Raw genomic sequence first — 8,398 nt, 5'->3', positions numbered from 1 at the left:
CTCTAGCTCACGCAATACACACCCATTATAAAATCAGAAGAAGGCCTAAAAATCCGTAAAACTAAAACTGTGATGGTTTGGAAACCGTAAGAGATTTTTAAAAACTGAATACTTGCCCAACAGTTCAAGGTCTTCCGACTCTTTAAAAGGTGGAATGGTATCTGTAGCTCAAAGCATGAAGCACAAGAAGAGGTTGAAAGTCGATGAGTTTTGAAGAGGATTTTAAGTTTTTCCCATTTCCTTTCCATTCAAACTGATCAGACTGCGACCAGATCGCCATCTATTGGCCGATTTGCACCAAATTTTACACAGTGCCTCATCAGTCCATGGAACACAATTATGAACATTTACGTGATAATCAGACCGTATTTTGTTTAGATGTGCAAGATTGTCTGCTTTCAACACAATATGCAGGAATTTTGTTGCAGGTTCCCTGCTCGGGCCCTAATAAAGAATCGCTTCAAAAACAATAGGGTCCTCGCAGGTTCCCTGCTCGGGCCCTAATAAAGAATCCATGGCGGGACTCAAACCCAGAGCAGAAGCAAAGCCTCCATTCACATCCTGCTCTACCACCTGAGCTAAACACCATTATGAGTTCACACTGGATGAATAAACACAATGAGTCCCGCCCACAGACTTTCTGACGAATGCAGGTGGAGCGCGCCGAAAAGGGGCGGTCTCGCTCGTTTCCCGCGTGAAATTAGTGGATTTCCCTCCAAAACTGTAGATGTGTATTTAAATAGCTGTTGGATCGTCACTCTGGTTCCAGCGGCTCTACTCTGAGGACACGAATACGGTCAGTAAACTCTTCTGTACGAATCTGCTTTATGTGTGTGCTTACCTGCTCAGTTCAGGTGTGTTCATGTCTGTGTGGGAGTTGTATAGATCTCAGGTGATTAGCCCAGGTGATGTTCCTTTATATCAAAGAGCTCCACATTGCAAAGTAACCTCCATGTTGTCTCAGCCTAGTGCCGGTTAAAATGGAGCCAGCCTCCCTCTCATGTCGGTCAGATTTGTTTTTGCCTCAAATGTTTCTGAAATAACTCTGAACACGAAACTGTAGACGTCTCGTGTAACTGTTTAGTGTTGAGATAAATTCGGCTGGAACATAATTCTGTAATTACATCCATTTAAACGCGCCGCGGACTGTATGTTTTGCCCAATGCACCAAACTCCATTGTGATTTTGGCCGTTTTATATCTGCGGTGTTTATTACATGAACACTGCACAGTTAAGTAAATTTGGGTCACTGTCTCAGAACAAGTCGCTAGTTTCGTTAAATTCGGCTTGAAGTATTATTTATTTATTTATTATTTTAAACGGCATGAACGCTGGTTAGCTAACGTTTACTGGTCAGTTTAAGTCAGTGGTTATGTTAGCTAGCTGAGTTTAAATTTGTTGGAGATGCAATGCAAGGTTTGGAAACATGTTACCAGCGGCTCAGCTGCTTTATTAACGGGCTACTGACACTATAATGAGCTTATAAAGACGTCTGGGTCATTTCATCGTTGTGTTTTTACAGACGGGTTTGCATGTTAGCTAAGGTGTGTGTCTGTTGGAGAGTGTTAGCATGACGCCATTATCGTGCTGTGTAATGTTAGCTTGTTAATACTAGCATCTTTACAGCTGAATATCTGAGTACAGCACAGTTAGCTAACAGGCTCCAGGTGCTCAATAATGTCTCAGTATGTTAGTATGTCAGCATCTAGAAGGTCATTTTGAGCAGCTAAAGTAGTTTATACACAAAATAAGCAGCCTCATTGTAGCTGCACAGCATGTATTCAGTGTGTTTGTCTCAGTTTTGGTTTAATGTGTTACTGCAATCACTGCACTGTGTGTCAAAAGATAGACTTTGAAATCATATTACTCGTGTATAAAGCTCTTAATGTTCTCAGAACTTATTACATTTGGTTTACATTTGTTTTACCTTTAAAAAACACATTTATTAAATCAGATGAAAGTAGATTTTATAGTGCAGAGTGATGTGAGACTCCTGAGGTGATGTCATGCACGTGGTCACAGACCGCTATATCATTCTTTATTATGAAATGATAATCCTGTAAGAAATCCCATTTTGCCAGATGTGTCTATACTCTGTCCATACATCTTTTTTCTGCTTACAATCAGAATATGTGTATACACACAGACATATATGCATGTAGTCATCATGTTATACTAAATTACCTCCTCCTCTCTCCAGGTGAACAGTGGGACTTGTCTTCAGCTTCAGGTGGAACAGCTCTGACCTGTATGGTGATCAGACCCGGAGAGGAGACACACCTGGTCCAACCAGGTCAGTGCAATATAGGTGCAAAAATTAGAGGCAGAAAGTGTGAGTTTTGTCAATTTCTGCTCATTAATACTCTATGATCAGTAAATGATTTTAGAGGATAGTCGAGTCTCATTCACAGGTCGTTGAATACCGACAGTTTGGGTTGGCAGAAGCCATGACAGTGTCACTGTTGGGACACTAGTCTCTCTCCCTCTTTTTCTGTTTGTCTTTAAAAAAGCTAATTAAAAAGGCAAACAAATTTGCAAGCAAGCAATGTACAGGTTAGTTCAATGGGGAATAAAAGAAGGAAGTCATAGTATTTTAATATTTACTAAGTGCGATATTGTAGCCAGCTGGCATTGTTTCAGTTTAACGAACACCTGCATTTATATATATTATGAATTATATAATTATATTTTATTTAACATGTATATCTACACTGTTCAGCCACAACATTAAAACAACTGACAAGTGAAGTGAGCATTGATCATCTTGTTACAATCAAATGTTCTGCTGGGAAACTTTGAGTTCTGTCATTTCTGTGGATTCTCTTTGATAAACACAGCCACCCAAACACCGTTCAGACCAACTGCACCCCCTCATGGCAAAGAACCCAAGGCCTCAAACTGGTCTTCTCATTGTCCAGATCCCACTTCAGCTGAGCATCTGCTGGATGCGCCAGAACCAACTCCAATCCATGTTGGGGCCCCCATGGATCGGTCTTGGCTCTGACTGCATCCAGTGGAAGCTCAGCTGGATTGAGATCTGGGGAATCTGGAGGTCATGTTGACACCTTGAGCTCTTTCCCACGTTCCTCGGGTCGTTCCTGAGCAGTTTTTGCAGCATTGCAGGCGCGTTGTCCTGCAGGGGGCGCACTGCCACCAAGGAGTGCTGCTGCCATGAGGGCGTGTACTTGGTCTGCAGCTGTGTTTGGGTGACTGGTGTTTGTCAAAGAGACATCCACACGAATGCTGGGACCCATAGTTTCACAGCCGAACATGGCATTGGAACAAAATCATCCATGTTATTTATTTCACCTGTCACTGTTATAATGATATGACTCTCAGTGTATACACATGTTAAATACCCTATCTATGTCTAAAATATCTATATGTCTATATTTCCTCTCAGTAAATCAAAATCTGATTGACCTGATTTGATTTGATAAAGCAAAACCTGTTTGAAATACTTGTACTTCCTTTGAACCCTGTTGGTTTTGAGCTGGGACTTTTACATTTAAATGGACAGCTTCATTTATGTAGATTCATCACTAACATTAGCCTCGGCGTATTCCCCTAGCAGGCCACTAATAAGGATCCTATTCAGTTTCTGACGTGCAGCTGTGTGGTGGTGAAGTTTTTGGTTTAGAAGCGGTTCTTGTGGTCACATTCATGGTAGAGGTGCAGCAAACTGAGCTGTAAACACCAGCAGAATGACCGGAGACATGTTAATTTTTGGTGGCTTGTGTAAGGTTTGTTAGCAGTAGCATTCTTATTCATGGTAGAAGTGCAGCGGATTGAGAGCTACGACACCAGCAGAACTGAGCTGAGACGTGTTGTTTTGGAGGCCTTGTGGTGTAGCGCTTTCTGGGGACAAAAGTTCAGTAAGAGCAGTCCCGTTGTTAGTGGTCTGCCAGGCTTACCTGGTGTTATTGTAATTTATAGTTTAACTTGGCCAGACTTCAGCTATCTTCAATGGCAAATGCCCGAGTGCAGTCCATCGGAGCTGTAAGCAGTGTTTTCCATGAATGGCAGTAGTCAGGCCTTTGATCAGTTGCTGGTATTGGTAATAGCGTATCTTACGAGCCCTCGTGCGATCCCGCCAACTTACAGGTCCCTCATGTCCAGAAACCTATGGTTGGTAGAAGCGTGCACATAGTGTGCGTGTTTAGCTTGGGCTTCGGCCTGGCTAGGGACATGCTCAGGGCCACGGTAGAAGCTAGCCTGACGCCACTAAAGCGGCTTGGATCTCTGCCCTCAACTGTCCATGACGATTTCCCTCGCGAGTTCAGTGTGTATGGGCGCGATGCCTTTGCTTGAAGATAGTGTTGAACATCTGTGATAAAACTAAATGAAAACAATTGCAGGAATTCATTTTCTTTGCAACTGTGTGCAACAGCATCCTGCTTGATAACACCAAGCAGAGATCATTACAAAGCTGTTACAGGGCCCTCGGCCTTAATGCCCAGCAGACCACTGATAATGATCTGAATGTGTTGTGGTGACATTTTTTCTTTGGAAGCAGTTGTTGTTGTTGTTGTCATGTTAATGGTAGAGATGTAGTGAAATGATAGCTACAGATACTTTGAGTGGTTGTTAATTTGTCTGAGTACTTCTGAGTGTATTGAAGGTTTGTTTTTAGTTCTTGTACATGTGCACTTGAGCGCGCAACTGTGTGCTCAGAGAGTGCTTGATGAGCTTTATGAAACCTTTGGAGTTGTCTTGTGAACTCATAGCTACAAACAGCTTGAGCGGTTGTTAGTTATTTTGCACCCTTCTGAGTGTATTGAAGGTTTGTTTTTAGTTCTTGTACATGTGCACTTGAGCGCGCAACTGTGTGCTCAGAGAGTGCTTGATGAGCTTTATGAAACCTTTGGAGTTGTCTTGTGAACTCATAGCTACAAACAGCTTGAGCGGTTGTTAGTTATTTTGCACCCTTCGGAGTGTATTGAAGGTTTGTTTTTAGTTCTTGTACATCTGCACTTGAGTGCACAACTGTGTGCTCAGAGAGTGCTTGATGAGCTTTATGAACCCTCGGAAGTTGTTGTTCTGCTGGCGAAAACATCGTGGTATGAAGCTTTTCAGGCTAACATTGTTAGCTAAACGATGTTGAGTGCCATAAGCTACAATAGCCAGTTCGCCACTGTAGAGTTCCAGGCACCAAAGTTCAGTAATAGCAATCCAGTTGTTTGTGGTCAGGCTTGTGTGAACTGACCAACCAGACCAGACTTAAGTCCCACCTCAAAACCCATAGGATTCAAGGAGAGTTTTTACAGCCACTGGATAATCACAAAAAATGTATATAAAAAATGTATCTTGAAATAAAATGTAATTGAAAATACATGTCTTCTCACTGTTAACAACTTGACTCTCTATGAGTCCTGTTAATAGCTCACAAAGTGCGTTATTTGACGACCTGAGAATGAGACTCAAAAAGCAGCTGTCTTTGTACAGAATTGCTTTATAAGTATGCCGGCATCATGCAATATATCAATTAATTAATAATTGTCCTCCATAATGCAGGACACTGGCTTGTCTCACATGGCCTCTCTAAGATCTCAACTTTCTGCTTTTAATGCTGATTAACTTAATCTATAATAATATATCATGTTTCATCAGCAAATGTTTAATATTGATATGAATCGACAAAGTAACTAGTAACTAAAGCTGTCAGACAAAGTACTGTGAAAGTATGAATAATATAGTTAAAACTAAATTTATGCAAAATATGAAAATTATTTAACATGTATATATATATATATATATATATATATATATATATATATATATATATATATATATATATATATATATATATATATATATACACTGTTCAGTTGAAACATTAAAACAACTGACAAGTGAAGTGAGCATTGATCATCTTGTTACAATCAAATGTTCTGCTGGGAAACTTTGAGTTCTGTCATTTCTGTGGATTCTCTTTGACAAACACCAGCCACCCAAACACCGTTCAAACCAACTGCACCCCCTCATGGCAAAGAACCCAAGGCCTCAAACTGGTCTCCTCATTGTCCAGATCCCACTTCAGCTGAGCATCTGCTGGATGCGCCAGAACCAACTCCAATCCATGTTGGGGCCCCCATGGATCGGTCTTGGCTCTGACTGCATCCAGTGGAAGCTCAGCTGGATTAAGATCTGGGGAATCTGGAGGTCATGTTGACACCTTGAGCTCTTTCCCACGTTCCTCGGGTCGTTCCTGAGCAGTTTTTGCAGCGTTGCAGGCGCGTTGTCCTGCAGGGGGCGCACTGCCACCAAGGAGTGCTGCTGCCATGAGGGCGTGTACTTGGTCTGCAGCTGTGTTTGGGTGACTGGTGTTTGTCAAAGAGACATCCACACGAATGCTGGGACCCATAGTTTCACAGCCGAACATGGCATTGGAACAAAATCATCCATGTTATTTATTCCACCTGTCACTGGTTCTAATGTTGTGGCTCTCAGTGTTTACACGTGTTAACTGCTTTTTACAGACACACTCAAAACCTCCCAAAAAAGGCTAAAAACTTCCACAAATACAAACAAAACCTCCACAAATACACAAAACATTCTCAAATATACTCAAACCTCCACAAAAAACTTTAACAAATTCACTAAAGATTTCCATAAATTCACTAAAAACTTCCACAAATATACACAATACCTCCACAAATATAGTCAAACCTCCACAAAAAACTTTAACAAATTCACTAAAGATTTCCATAAATTCACAAAAAACTTCTACAAATAGACACAAAACCTCCACAAATACACTCAAACCTCCACAAATACACAAAAAGTCCATAAATTCACTAAAACTTCCACAAATATACACAAAACCTCCACAAATACACTCAAACCTCCACAAATCCAGAAAAAACTTAAACAAATTCACAAAAAATTTCCATAAATTCACTAAAAACTTCCACCAATATACACAAAACCTCCACAAATACACTCAAACCTCCACAAATACACAAAACGTCCATAAATTCACAAAAAATTTCCATAAATTCACTAAAACTTCCACAAACATACACAAAACCTCCACAAATACACTCAAACCTCCACAAATCCAGAAAAACTTTAACAAATTCACTAAAAATTTCCATAAATTCACTAAAAACTTCCACAAATATACACAAAACCTCCACAAATACACTCAAACCTCCACAAATCCACAAAAAACTTAAACAAATTCACTAAAAATTTCCATAAATTCACAAAAAACTTCTACAAATAGACACAAAACCTCCACAAATACACTCAAACCTCCACAAATACACAAAAAGTCCATAAATTCACTAAAACTTCCACAAATATACACAAAACCTCCACAAATACACTCAAACCTCCACAAATCCAGAAAAAACTTTAACAAATTCACAAAAAATTTCCATAAATTCACTAAAAACTTCCACCAATATACACAAAACCTCCACAAATACACTCAAACCTCCACAAATACACAAAACGTCCATAAATTCACAAAAAATTTCCATAAATTCACTAAAACTTCCACAAACATACACAAAACCTCCACAAATACACTCAAACCTCCACAAATCCAGAAAAACTTTAACAAATTCACTAAAAATTTCCATAAATCCACAAAAAACTTATACAAATTCATTAAAAATTTCCATTAATTCACTAAAAACTTCCACAAATCGACACAAAACCTCCGCAAATACACAAACCTTCACAAATATACTCAAACCTCCACAAATTCACTAAAAACTTCCACAAATCGACACAAAACCTCCGCAAATACACAAACCTTCACAAATATACTCAAACCTCCACAAATTCACTAAAAACGTCCACAAATAGACACAAAACCTGCACAAGAGACGTGAAACTACCACTGCTCTTCTTTCTCATCTTGCAGGTAATGGACAGTTGAAAGGACGAATCACCAAGATGAGCCAATCAATGGAGACGAGCCGCCACAGGAGCCTGAACCTGTACTTCACGAGGGGGATCAAACATGGCTGATATATCTGCAGTTCACTGCTCGTTTCTCCAGAACGAGAGCAGCCAGGAGCTGAAAGTTGTGGGCAGAGGAACAGGCTGCTGAGGACGAGTTGGACGACGGTTTCCTGAAATGAATCCTGATTTCCTGTAAATCAAGTTTTTTGGACTGACATGTTGTTCTCAGACTGTGAGACTCCCGAACATCCTCATCAAAATAGACTCTTTGGTTTCTGTCCGTCTGTGATGAAGCATCAAATGAGTCTCTTGTGAAACAGACCTGGTTCAGTTTGTTCACTTAATTCACATCATCTTTCTACAAACTCCCCTGTTTTTTATTGGCATTTTGCTTTTATTAAAGCAGAGAAGATGGAAACAATTAGGCAGCTACCGGCCTACTCATCCTGTACGAGAAGCTTGGTTTTTTAAACTGAGTACT

The 8,398-nt window shown here is 40.2% G+C and overlaps 1 long non-coding RNA gene across 1 annotated transcript; it reads left to right on the top strand.

Annotated features, from left to right (window-relative positions):
* Window positions 1-525: 525 nt before the first annotated feature.
* Window positions 526-8,050, top strand: LOC119025848. Its single transcript, XR_005076935.1, has 3 exons — window positions 526-796; window positions 2,201-2,293; window positions 7,877-8,050. It is a non-coding gene; the product is annotated as an uncharacterized LOC119025848 (long non-coding RNA).
* Window positions 8,051-8,398: the final 348 nt, after the last annotated feature.

This window comes from Acanthopagrus latus, chromosome 9 (genome assembly GCF_904848185.1).
Source record: "Acanthopagrus latus isolate v.2019 chromosome 9, fAcaLat1.1, whole genome shotgun sequence".
Lineage (NCBI taxonomy): Eukaryota > Metazoa > Chordata > Actinopteri > Spariformes > Sparidae > Acanthopagrus > Acanthopagrus latus.
Note: the sequence above shows the minus strand (reverse complement) of the source record. Positions and strands in the feature narration are given on the sequence as shown.